Genomic DNA, 17975 nt, shown 5'->3' with positions numbered 1-17975 from the left:
TCACAGCATGGATAACAGGATTGTGATCTTCCTACATTTCCCCCATTGGTAATTAGACTGCTTATTTGTTTTAATTTTAAATAGATAAAATGGGGTGAAGTCCACCAATTTCTCCCCCTGAGAATGATTTCGTTGGACATCATCTTGTGTTGTTGGGTTTTCTGCTGCTCTTACTGTGATCATTTGTGTTGTAGTGGTTTATTTTATGTGCATTGAACTTAGTAGGTCTACTCTGAATAGGACCCAGCTGAATCTCACCCTAAGTCAATAATGTGACCCTCCCCTCCATCACATATGAAGACCAAGGATTTTGTGCAGATGGCTGTATCCAGGATGAAAACCCTCTTCCCCTACAGACCATTGTGCATCTAGCAATACACACACACACACACACACACACACACACCATCCTTTGCATAATATTATTGTTAAAGATTTACAGAGTGTGGGAGGGGGTTGCTTTTCTTTTTTAAGTCTGCAAGTAAAAAACAGATTGCTTTGGGGTGACTTTCTCCGCAACCATGCAGGACTGTCATCATCAGAGAGAAACGCTGGAGTGGAAGGTGAAACAGATACCACATAAATCTAACGCAGTACTGTCTAGCCTGTTTGGCAGCGAGGCCTTAGGCAAAAGTGTTGTCTGGCACTGCAGTCCAAGATTGCTTATCGAGAGAGAATACCGGAGACAGAATGTTGGACCCTTTAGCTGCAGCTTTAACGGACTCTGGCTACAATATTCAGGGATGCTAAATAATTTGCAAGTGGAAGAGTCCTGAACTGCAATCATTGGAATTATGTCCTGCATTCATTGCAAGGGAATGTTTGCACACATTTGCTCAGAAGTTAAGTACTGCTGAGTTTAATGAGACTTACTCCCAGGTAAGTGGATACTGCAGTCTTGCAGTACAATCCTATGCATATTTACTCAAAAGTAAGTACCAATGAGTTCACTGCAGCTTACTCCCAGGCAGGGCTTTTTTTCAGCAGGAACTCACCGGAACTCAGTTCTGGCACCTCTCAGGTGGGCACCGTTGCCATTACGGTGGTACCTTGCTTCTCAAACACCTTGGTACTCAAACAACTTGGAACCCAAACCCTGCAAACCCACAAGTAAGTGTTCCATTTTGCGAACTTTTTTCGGAAGCCGAACATGCTCTGTTTTGAGTGTTAAGCTTCCAATTTGAGTGCCACACTTCTGTTTTGAGTATTACACTTCCATTTTGAGTGTTACGATTCCGTTTTGAGTGTTACACTGGGGTCTGTCTGTTTTTCCTATTTATTTTGCGTTTTTGTTTTTGTGGCTTTTGTTTTCCTTTTGTGACTGTGTGGAACCAAGTTCAGCTACTGATTGATTGATTGATTGTGTGACTGCAGTACATTGTTTATTGCTTTCATTTTATGGATCAATGGTCTCGTTAGATAGTAAAATTCATGTAAAATTGCTGTTTTGGGGGTTGTTTTTAAAATTCTGGAATGGATGAATCCATTTTGCATTACTATCTATGGGAAAGCGTGCCTTGGTTTTGGAACGCTTTGGTTTTGGAAAGGACTTCTGGGACAGATTAAGTCTGAGAACCAAGGTACCACTGTATAAGAGAACAAGGAAGGCATTCATGGTGAGTTCTGGCACCTCTTTTTCTAGAAAAATAGCAGTGCTTCCAGGTAAGTAGGTACAGGGTGGCAGTCTGCAAGGCACCCTTTTCTCTGTGAACAAGGAGCCACACAATATTTCTGCTACAGGTCAGCAAATGAAATATTTTCAAGAAATCTGACAGTTTGCAAATAGTACATTTCCCCCCTGTGCACACACATAATAGCCATAATAATGCTAATACCTGGCACTTAAACGGCACTTTACATCTCTAAAGTTCTGGAGAAAAAATTAGCTAATTTAACCCCGGCAGTCTCCTACGAGGCCAGTAAGTAAGTACAGTGTGCAATTCTCAAATGTGCTTTCTGACTTTCTCCTGTTCCCTTCCTAAGTGTACAGCTGAAATTACAAACAAGGTGAATAATGCATCTGTGTGGTAACCATGGTAATCAGCTGTATTAACAACCTTAAATGACAGCGTATCTACTAGGACTTCACAGAAGCAGACCAGTCCTTGAATGCGACTGGAGGGTTTTTGCCTTTCAGCCTGATCACAGACACGTTCCTGGGAAGCAAGTCCCATTGAGTTAATGGAAGCTGATGTTGCCTAAGTGTTCTTTGGGTTGCGGTCCTAAGGTACACTTGGGGAGGCTTGAGCACTTGTCATTCGGAATTAAGGCAACTCACTGGGAGAAAAGATCTAAAAAAATCCCAGCCTGTAATAACTTCGTTTCTCCCTTCCCACCCCCATTAATGCTCCCATGGCGAGTTATCAAATGACTCTTTTGTCGCTAGCCTAAAAAGAACGCCCTTTTGCAAGGCGTGATATCTTATTAGTTTTGCTTTTCCTAAAGTATAAGCAGAATCCACAGTCACTTCCCTTCACTGTTACAAAACAGTGGGTGGAGTCATAAAGATGCCCAGAAGGGCTGGCTGAAGCATTTAAATTATTCCTGATCTTAATCTTTTAACTGTTCCCTAAGAATGTCATGGACCAATACTGGCACAGAATGCAGATGCTGATGAGAAAGTCTACTTACATCTCCATCCACTTTCTCAGTCGCTGAATGGTCAAATCAAAGGAGATGGCTATGCCTCTAGAGCCCTAGTGACCAAGGAGCCAGCAGAGGGAGGTGTCACAATGAAGGGTGTGTCACAAGGACCTCTGCAACCTAGCAACCACCAGCACTCAACTGACACTCCTCTCAACTGACACTACTAAGCTGCTAAGTTTTAATCCACATTCAGCTTTTCACAAATATGTAAAATGAAATTTATTCCTCTATATTCAAGCTTCCGTTGTTCCTGCACTTACTGAGCATTAGCTATCTAATCTACTATCTGCCTCTTTGGTCCTATATTGCTGAAACAGAAATCACCTCTTGGATATTTATTCATTTTATTACCCTCCTTCACCAGCAGGTCCCAGGGCAGGTTACAACCATCTATTATAGTTGTTATTAATTAAATTTGTATACCGCCCTATACCCACAGGTTTCAGGGCAGTTCACAGGATAAGATCACAATATCAAAATACAAAATACATAATAAAAACAACCCAATAACCTCCCCCCCCCCGCAACACAAAAGGGCATTGGGTGTCAACAGGGCAAGTCTTGAAAATACAACTCTGGTGGCAAAGGCCAAGTAACAGACCCCCCCAAGTGCCCCCATGTCCCAGATTTAGAGAAGCTGTCCCAGTTTCTAATGTGGTCCTGGAATGTCCTGCTTTTCCTTACGACCTCCCTATTGTAAATGTTCCCTAAGACTGTCATGGAGCATTATCAGCAGAGAATGCAGATGCTGATGAGAAAGTCTACTTACATCTCCATCCATTGCTTTCTCACTCCCTGAATGATCAAACCAAAGGAGATGGCTATGCCTCTAGAGCCCTAGTGACCAAGGAGCTAGCAGAGGGAGGTGTCACAATGAAGGGCGTGTCACAAGGACCTCCGCAACCTAGCAACCACCAGCACTCAACTGACACTACTAAGTTTGCTTATATGGCTTTTAATCCACATTCAGGCAAACTTCCCTGGGGAGAGCATCCCACAGATGGGGAGCCACTGCGTGTTGCCACCCTCCAGACCTCTTGAGGAGGAGGCACACAAAGAAGGGCCTCAGAAGATGATCTCAGGGACCAGGTAGGTTCATATGGGAAGAGGCGGCTCTTGAGGTATTGCGATCCTGAGCCGTTCTTTTCGGGAAGCCATCCTTTATAGTGATATCATAGTGCTATAAATGTATGGTGTGAAGGTGGCCTGTCTCATTTGGCAAAAGTCATTTTCATTGAAAGCTTTCTGTTCTGTCACATTTACAATTCCTTATTGAGCATGGCAGTGGGACTGCTGATGAATACAGTGGTACCTTGGGTTACAAACACTTCAGGTTATAGACTATGCTAACCCGGAAGTAGTACCTTGGGTTAAAAACTTTACCTCAGGATGAGAACAGAAATCACGTGGCGGCAGTGCAGCAGCAGTGGGAGGCCCCATTAGTTAAAGTGGTACCTCAGGTTAAGAACAATTTCAGGTTAAGAACGGGCTCTGGGACAAATTAAGTTCTTAACCAGAGGTACCACTGTAGTCTAAAATTTCCTCCCTTAAGTAGCCAATTTTAAATGTCCCTTAGTTTCAGTTTCTGTGCAGGAGTGTCTAATGTTAATGATTTCACACACAGAGAGAGGGGGGGTTAATGTATAAAAAATGAATTTTGATTAACTTGGAACACATTTCCCTCCTACCGTCCCACTGCCAGGAACAGAAAATTCACCATAATGAAGAACTGAGGAAAGCTAGTCAAGGGGCAATTAACGGGGCAATGCATCATAATCTGGCTGCTGTGAGCAAGTGAAAACAATCAAAGGGCAGCATTTAGAAGCAGAAAATGTTTGTAGTGGCCAGTATGGTAGGTCACAGCCACCCTCCCAACACTGGCATTGGAGCTTACCTGTGCTTCAGCTGTTCCATTTTTCTCTTTCCTCCTCTGTTTTCTTGGACCACATGGAAAGTGACACAGATTAGAATTAAAGTGTTTTCTTCATCTCCAGTGTGTAAACAGCCTTTGCTGTTCTTGTACATATTAACTTAAGCAAGAAGGATGTCTACACCTTTGGACTATTGCAATGCCAATTAGCCACTCATATTTGAAAGAAAAGGTTCATTGTCAGCATTGTGGTTTTTTATTTTCTTTTTGGAAGTCCCTAGTACCAGCATTCTTCTGTCATCATGACCTTAGTCTTTATCACTTAATTGGAGACGTTCTACTACAGCCGACTGTTCCTAGACAACATCTCATTAATTCAGGCAACTAGTTACAACATCTGGTAAAGGCTGTCTCATCTTTGAGTGGAAATATTTTTCTGCCTCCAAATGGCTTTTTTTCCCACGTAGGAATGACTAAAACCAAACCTCGGTCCACTGGCAATAGGTTTTTGATTTCCTAACAGTAACAATATCACCTGCTGATCATGAGAAATGGGATTTTACATGAACAGTGATGAACTCTAACCTTCAGTTATTGTCATCTATTTGGCATCCCAAAGAGTGGTTGAGTTAACCTGTGATGAAGTGATGAGTTAGGAGCACCAACTCAGACAATCATTTCAGTAACATTTAAAAAGAGAGCACACAATCACTAATATCTATATGAAACAAAAAAGGGATCCATTAGCACAGCTTCCGTTAAAAATATGTGCACATAGGTGTTCATTTTTCAGGCAATGAAGAGTCATTCCGGGGTCATTTGTCTGAATATGACCAATAGCAGCCATTCCCTCATAGCATTTACCACCTGGTATGATGGGACAAAAGACAATAGCATGACAATGAAAAGTATTGGTCACATCCCACTTTAAATGAGCCACCATGCAGATATTTCTCTTATTTGATCGTTTAAGTATGTCCAGAACAGATGTTATTTTTATCTGTGCTTTAAAAATTGTACACTAAATATGTTTGTTTATATACTGTTTCAGCTCCAGTTGAATCTATCTATCTGGTTGTCTGTCTGTCCATATAAATGTATAAAAAGTGCTTAAGTATACAGTGGTACCGCGGGTTACATACACTTCAGGTTACACACTCCGCTAACCCAGAAATAGTGTTTCAGGTTAAGAACTTTGCTTCAGGATAAGAACGGCACGGCGGCAGCAGGAGGCCCCATTAGCTAAAGTGGTGCTTCAGGTTAAGAACAGTTTCAGGTTAAGAACGGACCTCTGGAACGAATTAAGTACTTAACTCAAAGTACCACTGTATACTGTTATTCATATAAAATACGTAACTATTTAAAACCAGGATAATTAGAAATAGTGCAAATTATATATATATATATATATATATATATATATATATATATATATAGTATTTTATTAATTTGCAGTAAAATAATATAAATTCCAACAAAACCTGCAGAATGTTACGTTTTAGATTGCGTAGTCTGCATTGTTCCACATGGGAAACCTGAAATTTTAGGAAAGATCAAACAAAACCCAAGTGCTTCTTAAAATACAGAAGTACTGTTCATTCAGTGCCATGTAGCTCTATTTTGTGACAGACAACAGGAAAATGTTTCTCCCTCTGGTGGCCAAAATCATAAAGAGAAGACATGACCTTTTCCCCTAATGGTATGGTTTAAAAAAAGGTAAAAGACCCCTGGACAGTTAAGTCCAATCAAAGATGACTATGGGGTTGTGGTGCTCATCTCGCTTTCAGGCCAAGGGAGCCGGCGTTCGTCCACAGACAGCTTTCCATGTCATGTGGCCAGCATGACTAAACCGTTTCTGGCACAATGGGACACTGTGATGGAAACCAGAGCACACAGAATTACCATTTACCTTTCCTCCACAGTGGTACCTATTTATCTACGTGCACTGGCGTGCTTTCAAATTGCTAGATTGGCAGGAGCTGGGACAGAGCAATGGGAGCTCACCTTGTTGCGGGGATTCAAACCGCCAACCTTCCAATCAGAAAGCCCAAGAAACTCAGTGGTTTAGACCACAGCGCTACCTGCATCCCTACACTTTTTCCCTAATGGGATGTTCCATTTGACAAGATGGCTGGCAAATTCCAAATCACCCTCCTCCATCCCAGCTCACCTCTTGTAATTAAGTGATGCTCATTTCCTCAGCTGATGGGTCTTGGATATGGAGAACCACCTTCTTCTATGCTGTTTTGGTTAGTGATAGGTGTTGATTACGTTGTTTCCTTTAAAGTTTTTATGAACTGCTTTGCATACCATATTTTTGCTTACTTTTACACTTGCTGCGGGTGCTGCTGCCTGCAAATAAGGCCAGCCACATATTTTAGAAATTATAAATCAATCAATCTAATCTACTCCCCCAAACATCCCAAAAAATTCCCCCGTCTCCATGCTTTTGTAGAAAAACATCAATGGTCTGTTCAAGCTGCTAAATTAAACAATAGAATATTCTTTTTTGTATGCATGCAGGTGACTTTGATTAGGTTATTTTATTTTACCTTTTTAGCGCAGTCCATGATTCAGATATGGCTGTGTGCATAGGAGAGCCTAAGTTACCAAAGCCGAGGAAAAGGATTAGCAATTGTGGCATGAAAGGAAACGAAAGTATCAAGGGAAGCTAATAGACGTAGCATTCAAACAAAAACAAGCACCAAAGAGAGGATCTGAGGAGCACTAAGTGAACATGCCTTGATTCCTCTGACTTTTACATTCCAAAATGCAAATACACGTAATTGTTTGTAAAAAGGAAAAAAGAAAACAACAATGGTTGTGCCCAGAATGAAACAAAAAAAAGAGACACAAAATGGAGATCACATGAATGAAACATCAAATGGGAATGTAAATAGTTTCAAACAGAATCTATTCTTTCTCTGTCACAGTGTGTAGATTTGGTTTGATTTCATCTCTTAAGCCATGTGAGCTATAGCACCTTCCAGATGTTGTAGGACTACAATTCCCATCATCCTGGGCTATTGGCCATGCTCAGAAGCAGCTCACCAGGTAGGGCAGAGCTGCTACACTAGGCTGCCAGCAGGAGGGTTGCTGTTGCTTGCCAAGAGGGAGAGGCGGCACGGAAGTCAACATGGAGCAAATACACTGGTGAAGCCAATCTAGCACTCTTTCTATTGTATTTCCACCATGCTGAACTCCCTACTGCCTCACACCTTCCCCCAGTGGCATAGCGGGGGGGGGGGGGGAGTCACAGGGATGGTCACCCCGGGCACAAAAAAATTAGGGGGTGCAAAATTTTAACAGCCAGTGTTGCCTCAGTACAGCTGCACGCTTCTGTCACTGGGGTCTGTTGAAAACGACTTCTCCATGAGAACCAGGAAGTGACATCTCCAGACGACAGAACGACTCTTTTTTTCTTATCTCTGTGGCGCTGCAATCTCCTGGGTGATGTGGACGCTGTTAGGCAGTTGAATGTGCATGCATACTCCATCTGTTTCCCTCTCTCCCACATGGCCCCGGGCACTGGCAACCCGTGCTACACCACTGCCTTTCCTTCTCCTTCCCAGTAAGTAACAGCAACCCACCTGCTGGGGAACTAGCATTAACAGCTGTGCCCCACCTGGCAAGCCACCTCTGGCTCTGATATATGGGGCCAGTGGGAGTCGGGGTCCAAAAACGTCAGGAGGGCACGCTGTTGGCTCCCCCTGCCTTACAGTATAAACTTTTTCCCATGCAGCGTTAACACCTGAAGCTGCAGTGCAGATAAGGACATTAGCTTTCACTTTCAAAACTCTGCCCAAACTCCTGCCTGCCTGTGTTTAGAAACCTTGCCTTCTATTAAATTTAATCATTTCCCCCTGTGGCTTTAAATTGAGGGCATCTCCTGTTTAAATTCAATTACTTTCCCATTTAGATTCAATGCCGATAATAGTAATAATAATATTTTAACTTTGCATAAAAGTACCCTGATAAAAGTGAATGGGAAAAGTATGGCAGTGGAACAGAGTGGCTACTAAACAATGATATATGAATTTATTAATAAAAAGAGAAGCATTTATTGCAGCTTTTGTGAAGATTTAAGTCCTTCCTATTAATAAAGGGAGTGAACCGTTGCTCACCGGGGCAAGACGCACTGCAATGCAACATAGGTAAGGGGTCATTCTTTCCCCCCTGGAAATCAATTATATTCGCTTAATGCATGCTGTTCTATAAAATCAGTATATTATTGCTGTGGCTTATTTTATGGATTGCTGTTATAAGATTAATTCAGATTTCAATAGAGGGAGCAAAATACTTCAAATATGTTTCCATTTTGAAGAAAAGGCTTAGCAGAGGGTGGGGTTTTCTGGGGGGAATGGGGAGGGATAACAAAAGTGCATGTCCAAAATATTCACTGTCTCTTTGTCTCTTAAAAAATTTCAAGGGGAATCCTTGGCCCCACCAGACTTTTTGGGGGGTGGGGAGGCTTGTGGGCATTTACTGCAACCTGTAATAAACTCAGTTAATTTATGTGCATTAGTGATGGTTTTGTACTGAACCATCCACACATTATATTGCATTACTAATTGTTCTGCAATGCTTCCTCAACTTCACCGCATTATTACTGTCTGATGGGGTGGTCTTTTGCACAGCAAAATTATAGCACACTGCTTGGATATATACATACACACACACACACACACACACACACACACATATATATATATATATACACACACAGTGGTACCTCGGGTTACAGACGCTTCAGGTTACAGATGCTTCAGGTTACAGACTCCGCTAACCCATAGATAGTACCTCAGGTTAAGAACTTTGCTTCAGGATGAGAACAGAAATTGTGTGGCAGCAGCACGGCAGCAGCGGGAGGCCCCATTAGCTAAAGTGGTGCTTCAGGTTAAGAACAGTTTCAGGTTAAGAACAGACTTCCGGAACAAATTAAGTTCTTAACCCGAGGTACCACTGTGTGTGTGTGTGTGTGTGTGTGTGTGTGTGTATGCAAGCAGTATATAAATGTTCTAAATAAAATACAATTTTTAATAAGTGGGGCAAAAAAAGAAGACTGGAACATTCCCATATGAAAAGTTTCAGGATTTCAGCAAGAAGCTACAGGGAATGCACTGGGCAGAAACTAAACAATATGTCTGTCCCAAAATTGTTGCAGGCACTATCCACATTGAAAGCCGGATTGCGTATAACCACCATCCCAACATCACCATGAGCGAAAATTGTCACGAAAGCACAATTTTTAAAAAGACACCTGTAGGGGCCCCTTATTTACAGAGGAACATAGCCTGGAAACAATTCATAACTTGGAAACAACAGTCTGTGGAAGGGTAAGAAACCTGTGGCCCTCCACATGTTTCTGGACTACAGCTCCCATCAGCCCCAGTTAGCATAGCCAATGGTCAGGGGTGGTAGGTATAGCAAATATATTAAGAATGCAAGGTGAATCCGATTAAATGTTTACAGAATTCCAAATCATTTATGGTAGGGTTGCCATATTTCAAAAAATGAAAATCCAGACACACAAGTTGTTGAGCTCCTCCACCCGCTATTTTTCTTTTGGGGGGGGGGGGGACACTGGCTACAAGCCGTGACAGGATTAGAGGATTAGAGAGCAGTGCAAATCTGATTACTCAATACCATATTCATTTCCCCTGACATGTTGAAGACATGGATTGGATTAGATGGATCCAAGAGAGTAGTTCATGGGTTCTCTTCCATTCCCATTCTCGTGTTTTGTTACAGCCAACCATCATATATAAATAGTTGAAATTATTTGAAATTATGCTGGTGACTAGGAAAAGGAGGTTTCCCTTTTTCATTTAAGGGATAACAGAATTTCCGTAAGACAAAGGTGCTCACACTTTTTTTTTTAGATCCATTTTTTTTTATTAAAAACAACAACACCAGATTTTCTTTTGTTTCACAAATCAAGGCACTTACATGATTCATGTTTTCATAACAATACTCTAAGCTTTCTAATGCAACAGAGTTTGTTTTGGTTTTTTTAAGCAAAGTTCTGTGTTGTGGTGGATGGTGTTGTGAGGCCACACCACTCATCTGACCTTTGCACAGCTGAGGGACATGGGAGGAGGAGGAGGGCAGTGACAGTGAGGTCAGCATGGTGCAAACACAATGGGAAGAGTGCCCAATGGTCTCTGCCAGAACATTTGCACCATATCAGGTTTGCTGCCACCTCACCACTCCCCTCTCTCTCTCTTTTAAAAAAACTTTTTAATTGAGATTTACTTTACATATAACATATAACACAAAACACACAATACAATACACCATTATACACTACAATATACTAAAATACAGACCTATATAATATCGACACCATAATACAAAACTATACTATACATACTATACAATAAATTCCATTTACCTATATATCTACTCCACACGAACACACCCAAAGTGATTTGACATCCAACCCTTCTCAATGTATTGATTTATGTTTAATTGACCTAATCCTAAAGGCATTTCTTTTTGAAAAATCTCTTCACTCAGTTATTCTCCACTCTAATTTCATTATCTTCTCTCCATTTTCTAGATTCATTCAATATCTACTTTCTCCACGTAGTTTTTAAGATCCAGGATATAGGAAAAAACATCTTTATGAGTCAATGGGAACGGCTGTGGAAACGGAATATGAATTTTCTGGCATGCTACAATCTAAGAGAAAACATAATGAAGATGCAATACAGATTGTATCTGACCCCAGTCAGGTTGGCCAAAATGTATAAAAACTGCAGTGATGGATATCATCGATGTAACAACGGGGCAGGCACCTTCTTACACATGTGGTGGGAGTACAAAGAGATAGGAAGATTCTGGGATAGCATCTATAATGAACTTTAAAAAATGTTTAAATTTACATTTGGAAAAACACTGGAAGTAACAGCGTCCCCACAAAAACAGAATGGTTATCTAAAATGATTGAATACTTCTTGTTGTTGTTGTTTAGTCATTTAGTCATGTCCGACTCTTCATGACCCCATGGACCAGAGCATGCCAGGCACTCCTGTCTTCCACTGCCTCCCGCAGTTTGGTCAAACTCATGCTGGCAGCTTCGAGAACACTATCCAGCCATCTCGTCCACTGTCGTCCCCTTCTCCTTGTGCCCTCCATCTTTCCCAACATCAGGGTCTTTTCCAGGGAGTCTTCTCTTCTCATGAGGTGGCCAAAGTACTGGAGCCTCAGCTTCAGGATCTGTCCTTCCAGTGAGCACTCAGGGCTGATTTCCTTCAGAATGGATAGGTTTGATCTTCTTGCAGTCCATGGGACTCTCAAGAGTCTCCTCCAGCACCATAATTCACAAGCATCAATTCTTCGGCGATCAGCCTTCTTTATGGTCCAGCTCTCACTTCCATTCCTCACTACTGGGGAAACCATAGCTTTAACTATAGGGACCTTTGTTGGGAAGGTGATGTATCTGGTTTTTAAGATGCTGGATTGAATACTTACATATCACCAAAATAACAGGGAGAGTTGGAGGGAAAACTGTACAAAAGGTTAATAAGGAATGTATTATCTTTAAAGAGTATCTTAAAACACCACTCCTCTCTGTCCTAGGATGCTGCAGTGACTCAGCCAGATGGACACCAGCCCCATCCTGCTTTCCACTGCTATAAGTCACATATAATATTTCTCAGCTTTAGCCTCAGATCAAATTCAGAATTCATCCAGCTTCTAAATTTGGAAGAACAGGGAGCTGTGTGGAAAAGCAGAATGGAGCTTGCAAACCACCTGCGGTCCATTGAACACATTTTGAGAACCTCTTTGGCATAAAAGTAACCATCTGAACATTAGGATATCAGCTTAATTCATTGCTCCTCTAGTGAATCCACAGCAATGCTTACAGGGCCTTTTAAGAACTTGTACTAATTTTTACTTGCATATTGCATTTCATAATAACAACCAGAACCTGACTTTCCAAGATGTGTTTTTAGGGCAATTACTACAATTCTCCGGTGGTCACTTTACATTAGATTTCAAGCCTTATAAAACAACATGAGGTGTGCTATAATCACTCTGAAATATACAGCCTTTCATTTCCTACTGCCTAATTACGGAGGGTATTTCACAGAAGAGATACAATTACTAGACTGGTTTTTTTATTATCTTTTACTAAACAGCAAAGAGGAAAAACCTCACATTCACAACAATATGAGCCAAGCCGTTGAAAATGAATGCCTTTTATGAATCAGGAGGAGAACAAATGCCATATTGTTATAGATTTGAAGGGACACCCCCCCAACCCTAGAAATTAATAAATGGTAGGATTTTGATTATTTGTAATACTGAAGGGAAGATTGGAGGCTAAGTTTCCTTCCAAGCTGGTGTCTCACCTGGGATAGAGGCATTAACATGAAGAATGGTGTTGATGGTACATCTGAGATGAATCCTGGGCCTGGGAAGACAGAGGTTGCCATGGTGATGGGGTGTGTGTTTGAGATGGCAGGAAAAGAGAGCCTTTAGGGCAAGGTGTGCTGGGAAGAAGGAGGGGAGAACAAAGGAGCAGATCCATCTTGGGCAGGCTGGCTGAAGGCTGGCTGGTAGACATGCCTTGCACTCCAGTGCTGCACTGCTGTGGGAAACAAGTCTCTCTTGATATGACCATGCTGTAAATTCTGGACTCCTTCCATGCAGACTGAAGGTGGAAATATGTGAATAAATCATATTTCTTAAAGCTACGGCAGTCTCCATCGCATCTTCAGCTCTCCAAAGGAACACAACTCCTGGGTGGTGCAAGACAGTGCACTGCTCTCCCTTTCTCCCATTCTGAATTACAATAGTCCTTCAGACTAAGGACAGTGAATATTTGTCCATCACTTGGCTCGTAATCTCGCAATGGGTCTTTTGTTCTGTATTTCAGATTGCACACCAGATGACGTTGCATATTCAAAGCATCATGTGTTGAAGTAAATAAAAATGTGCAGTGAAATGCCATATTTTTCCATGTATAAGACTAGGTTTTTTTCCTAAAAATAATGCCCAAAATTAAGGGGGTGTCGTATACACAGATAGTGCCAAGGGTGGATTTTCTTAAATCTGAGTTCCCCAAAATAGGGGCGTCTTATAGATGGAAAAATACGGTGTGTGTGTGTGTTTGTGTGTGTGTGTGTGTGTGTGTGTGTAAGAATAAGGAAGATGTGGTGTCCACACCCACTTTTAGCCACACCCACTGCTGACATGTGGCCACTAGAGAATTGGCCAAAGCTGAATCACCCCCTTCCTAGGTAAATACTGATCTGTCCATATCAGCATCATAGTTATAAGCTGCTGGTTTCCATCATTAACCTATTACCAAATTCTGGGGGATGCGTATAGTGAAAAGGGTGGAAATGCAGGCAGGTTGGGGGGGAGATAGAGAGACAGAGAGAGACATCCAGACAGAGAGAGGGGGAATAAAATTTCTATAGGGCATATAGGTAGGAGACTTTTTTAAAAAATAACTTTTTTAGGCTTCTCCTTTAAGTTGGAAAGGTTGTGTGCTGTGTTTCAGCCATCAACCTACATTCCTCAGAACAGTTATTGAAGAGAATATCTAAATTGGAATGGCGATTTATGCATAAAGGGCAATCCAGTCAGATGGGCAGGATACAAATAAAATATAACAGCAGCAGCAGCCACACAAGGAGTTTCTTCTTAGAGAAAAGAGTAGCCAACATGGTTCTTTCCAGATATCATTGGACTACACTTCCCATGCTCCATGCTGGCTGGTGCTGATGGGAGTTGGAGTCGAACAATATCTGAAAGGCACCACTTTGACCATCTCTGTATTAGCAGAAAGCCTCGCTGTACATTCAAGACAAAGATCCTGACATGAGTGACAGAAGCATTTACCATCAGGTGTCCAGGGAATAACAGTACCGTCTTTTCAGATAGAAAGTGTTACTTATGCACCAATGAATGTTGGGCAAGACTACTTTTCAAGAAGGATGAGAAATGGCTTTTCCAAGGCAAGGCTTTGCAGTACATTTTAGGTGATGGAGACCTTTCTCTCTTTGCCTATGTTCTTTTGCTAGGAAGAACACTCATGTACCATTGTCAATGATGCAAGTCTCAAGTCAGCTAGGTAATTTAGATGCAAACACCACTTTAAAATATGCAGTAAAAAAAGAGTGAGAAAATGATTGTGCGTTACAGTTGTATTACAGTAGCACAGGGCCCCCTGCAGGGGTGTACTCTTGAGAAGTACCGTATTTTTCGCTCTATAAGACGCATCAGACGACAAGACGCACCTAGTTTTTGGAGGAGGAAAACAAGAAAAAAAATTTCTGAATCTCAGAAGCTAGAACAGCAAGAGGGATCACTGCGCAGTGAAAGCAGCAAACATTCTTGCTGTTCTGGCTTCTGGGATACCTGCGCAGCCTGCATTCGCTCCATTCACACGCTTCCCCTTACTTTTTAGGAGTGAAAAAGTGAGTCTTATAGAGCAAAAAATACGGTACCTAATGATGCCAAGTTTTGATGTTGGCCCCGTATAGAATAACTGTTTGTCTTTCTTATAAGTTATCATACTTAAAAGTATTTATGAAACTAATGCTGCAGTCCTAGCCCCACTAACCTTGGAGTAATCCCCACTGAATTCAATAGAACTTACTTCTGAGTAGACATGGTCAGGATTGCAAATCAGAACCAGTGAAAGCGGTGAAGGTCCTGTGTGAGTGTCTGGAGGTGGTTGGAGGATGGATGGCGGCTAACAGATTGAGGTTGAATCCTGACAAGACAGAAGTACTGCTTTTGGGGGACAGAAGGAGGGCAGGTGTGGAAGACTCCCTGGTCCTGAATGGGGTAACTGTGCCCCAGAAGGACCAGGTGCGCAGCCTGGGAGTCATTTTGGACTCACAGCTGTCCATGGAGGCGCAGTTCAATTCTCTGTCCAGGGCAGCTGTTTACCAGCTTCACCTGGTACGCAGGCTGAGACCCTATCTGCCCGTGAACTGTCTTGCCAGAGTGGTGCATGCTCTGGTTATCTCCCGCTTGGACTACTGCAATGCGCTCTATGTGGGGCTACCTTTGAAGCTGACCCGGAAACTACAACTAATCCAGAATGCTGCAGCTAGACTGGTGACTGGGAGCGGCCGCCAAGACCACTTGAAAGACCTACATTGGCTCCCAGTACGTTTCCGAGCACAATTCAAAGTGTTGGTGTTGACCTTTAAAGCCCTAAACAGCCTCGGTCCAGTAGCGTCTCCACCCCCATCGTTCTACCCGGACACTGAGGTCCAGCGCCGAGGGCCTGCTGGCGGTTCCCTCACTGAGAGAAGCCAAGTTACAGGGAACCAGGCAGAGGGCCTTCTTGGTAGTGGCACCCGCCCTGTGGAACGCCCTCCCACCAGATGTCAAAAAGAACAACTACCAGACTTTTAGACGACATCTGAAGGCAGCCCTGTTTAGGGAAGCTTTTAATGTTTGATGCATTACTGTATTTTAATATTGTGTTGGAAGCTGCCCAGAGTGGCTGGGGAAACCCAGCCAGATGGGCAGGGTATAAATAATAAATTATTATTATATTATTATTATATTCCATCTGTTTCTTTGTTCCTTCTCATGATAGAGCAGTGCCTATGAAATGCTCTCACTCAGCTCCCCACCAGAAGTTGCTTGGTACCTTCCTGCAGGAAAACCATACCTGAGGTCCGAAAATCAAGATGGGTGTTTACAAGTAAGCAGTTTGGGGGAGGAATCACATAAGTAACATGGTGTTTTTTTTAATCCTTATAGAAAATGGTGTGTTATTAGTTAAGTGAAAAGATAGTGCTATACCAGACACCATCTCTGAAGCAACTAAATTGGCAGAAAACCACTTTTTAGAGGAAATTGCTCAAGACATAAAAATACCGCTGTGCCTCCAAAAATACACAACAGCAGCAAAGTACAGAAATATTCTCTAGAAATATAATTGAATCTCATTTTCTGAACACTATGGCACATACTGGGATTCTGCCTCCGTGTAATGTTCTGTATACATTACATATAAACATCTACCACTCAATAGCTCAATTCTACTTGTATTTAAGGCTTTACTCGCTGTGAAGGACCGGCTTCTGCTACACAAAAGCTACTTTGGAGAGGGGGAGGAAAACTTTCCAAAGGAAGTTTCACATAAATGTATTTCCCTCTACTGTGAATTTGCTCTTGATACAGCATCAATCACAGCCACCTCCTGAGTAAAATGCGCAGGTACCAGAGAGTCCAGATCATCATGTTGCTGGAGGCATCTAAGCTGACAGTTTAAATGTAAGTAAAGAAGCTGAGCTATACTGTATAGCCAACAAGCTGCAGGAAAAGTCAGTACCAACGCTTCTTACTCTGCTTTCCTTCTTTATTTTACTACTGCTACAATCTGCTGAAAAGAGCACTAACAGAGTACAGACTTGTTCCATCAGGGAGAATGAACGTCTGCCTGGAACAGTGATGGGGAATCTGTGGTCTTTCAGTAGTTGCTGAATTACCCGTCTGTTGGCCATGGTGGCTGGAGCTTATGGAAGATGGAGTCAAGCCAGCATCTGGGAGAGCCACAGGTTACCCATCTCTGATGGGTCTTTTTATCACATGTGGTGGGAATGTAAGAAAGTGAAAAGCTTCTGGGAAATGATATATAATGAGATGAAAAAGATGTCAAAATAGACATTATTAAAAAAAACCAAAAGCATTTTTACTTGGCATTGTAGGGGAGGATATTAACAGACAGGACAGTAAACTGTTTTTATGCAACAACGGCAGCAAGAATATTATTGGCACAAAAATGGAAACAAGAAGAATTACCTACGAAAGAAGAGTGGCAAATGAAATTAATGGATTATGCAGAATTAGATAAGATGACAGGAAGGATTCGAAACCTGCGGGGCCAGAGATTCTTAGAGGACTGGAGTAAATATTTGAATTATTTGAAAAGCAATTGCAATAAACAGATTACGCTAGTAGGATTGCAAGACGTTTTGTTAGGAGGACTATGCGGAATATTGCAGAGAAGACTATGGAGAGAGTTATTAGTTAAGGGCAATTAAAAGTAATAAATTGAGAAATGTAGACTAAGTGATAAAGACTGAAAAATCTTCAGATGCGGTTGGTGGAAGTCTAAAACACTGTACAAGATAAAAAATTATGTTAAATGATTGTCAAAAATGATATGTATGTGTATATAGATATATAGATATATATTTCCCCGTCTCTGATCTATAATATGCAACAACTCCCAGAAAATGAGCACCATTAAACATCCTCATCTCTGACATATCTAAAACCATCTTCCTTTTACTGACTGCAGTCTATTTCAGATTTTTAAACATTGACCACTGTGCGACTAGTCTCATTTTTACAGCATAGAGATCCAGGAGAAATGTAGGAGTTTCCTTTATACCTATTATATTTTTTTCAGGCCGGTGTCCTAAACACGTACTGGGGCACAAGCCTCTTTCAAGAACTTAATTCTGAGAAG

The 17975-nt window shown here is 41.8% G+C and overlaps 1 long non-coding RNA gene across 1 annotated transcript; it reads left to right on the top strand.

Annotated features, from left to right (window-relative positions):
* The first annotated feature begins 3662 nt into the window (after positions 1-3662).
* LOC310673484 lies at positions 3663-17731 on the top strand. The gene is made up of 3 exons (XR_014509065.1): positions 3663-3735; positions 16092-16199; positions 17209-17731. It is a non-coding gene; the product is annotated as an uncharacterized lncRNA (long non-coding RNA).
* The last annotated feature ends 244 nt before the right edge of the window (positions 17732-17975 follow it).

This window comes from Podarcis tiliguerta (genome assembly GCF_965153285.1).
Source record: "Podarcis tiliguerta genome assembly, chromosome: 3".
In the NCBI taxonomy this organism is placed as follows: domain Eukaryota; kingdom Metazoa; phylum Chordata; class Lepidosauria; order Squamata; family Lacertidae; genus Podarcis; species Podarcis tiliguerta.
Note: the sequence above shows the minus strand (reverse complement) of the source record. Positions and strands in the feature narration are given on the sequence as shown.